Below are 1640 nucleotides of genomic sequence, written 5' to 3' on the forward strand. Positions count from 1 at the left end.
CCCCTTAACCCTATTTTATTTTTAAAAAGAGTTCTTTTTGCACACCCATGTTTACTGTGGTTTTGTTTACAATAGCAAAGAGCTGGAAACAACCCTAAGTGCCCATCAACAAATGAATGGATCGAGAAGCTCTGGTATATTCACACAATGGAATGACTATACAGCATTGAAAAACAAAGAACTCATGAAATATTATTCAAAATAGGTGACCCTGGAGGACATTATGCTGAGTGAAATAGCTCAGTCACAAAAGGACAAATATTGCATAGGGCCACTGTTAAAAAACGGGACTGACATCAGGGTTGAGGGAAGACAGAGAAGGAGGGGAAGGAATGATACACACTCTATTGAAACAGATGAGGGAGAGATCTGTTTAAAAGGGACTTATGATTGGGTATTATTGTCATGACAGGAGTCCAGAGTGAAGGCTGCACAGTGGAGTGGACCTGGGGGGAGGGATGGCCTAACAATGAAAGAGTTTTTCTTTTGCTTCTCAAGGAGAAGAGTGAATTGGGGGAGAGGGGTGGGCATGGTGAAAAGTGCAACAATGAGTGAATGGAAACCCTAAGTTTCTGTAAGCTTTCATTAAAATAAATTTAAAAAAAAGTTCTTTTGTAATGTGGTGTTCAAAACAGAAGAGTGAAAACTGGCACCTATCAGGAATTTTGAATTCTAGTGCTCATTATTCATTATTATTTTAATTGTGCTGATTTTTGGTGAGCTAACCTCAGCCTCCATCATATTGCCCTCTTCTTAAAATCTGTGTGCACAGAGAGGTCACCTTGTCCAGGACTGTGCATTTTCAGGCTTATGGGGTTTATAAGATCGACCAATGCAATCATTCATAATGACTTTCCAATTGGCCTTAAAGTTTTAACACATGATTGCTTCACTCCTGGACTGTGACTTTCAGTGGGAGATGGAAGTTTTCCAGAGAACTGAACCGTGGAAAAATGACCTTTCCTTAACGTGAAGCTACTTATCTGAGGGTCTGGAGCAAAAGAGGGATATCGGGTTGGAGTCATGATGCCATCGGGTGAGAATAATAATTAACTCCAGGGATGGCATCACTGGAGAGACAACATATTTCACGTTAAAATGCTTGTCAGAAGATCCCAGAAAAGTTCTCAATTCCAGGGACAGCTAATTATTCATGCAGAAGTGTATGTGTCTGAACACTGTTCTCTTTTGATCTTATTTGTACTTTTTGGCCTGGGATATGGGTTTTACATGGACATTGTCTGTACCAGCTTCATTAAAATAAACAAAATAGTTGTGTTAAAAAAAATAAAAAGACACATCTGTTCAGTGAGCACAGAAAGAGAGAGAGATGAACAGAAAAAGAGCAGCAGGTATGAAGACATTGGGGAGCTCAAAGACGTGCACTGGGCTGTTAGGAGAGGTGTGTACCGCAGTTGTGCACACTAAAGGGTTCCCTTCATTTGAAAAGGGTAAGAAACTATGAAGCCAGGACAGCTGAGACTATGAATTACATGAGATCAACTAGCAACTCCATATTCTCTAACTCTGGTCCCAGCTATCCAGCCTCCCATCCACCCATCCATCCATCCAACCACCCATCCATCGACCCACCTTCCCATCCATCCATCCACCCACCTTCCCATCCATCCATCCATCCA

The 1640-nt window shown here is 41.3% G+C and overlaps 1 protein-coding gene across 1 annotated transcript in view; it reads right to left on the reverse strand.

Moving 5' to 3' along the window:
• UBR7 (ubiquitin protein ligase E3 component n-recognin 7 (putative)) overlaps positions 1-1640 on the reverse strand; it is a 22502-nt gene that overhangs the window by 7364 nt on the left and 13498 nt on the right. The window lies entirely within an intron of this gene.

Source organism: Elephantulus edwardii, unplaced genomic scaffold (assembly GCF_000299155.1).
Source record: "Elephantulus edwardii isolate Elephantulus edwardi_28Jun2011 unplaced genomic scaffold, EleEdw1.0 scaffold00002, whole genome shotgun sequence".
Classification (NCBI taxonomy): domain Eukaryota; kingdom Metazoa; phylum Chordata; class Mammalia; order Macroscelidea; family Macroscelididae; genus Elephantulus; species Elephantulus edwardii.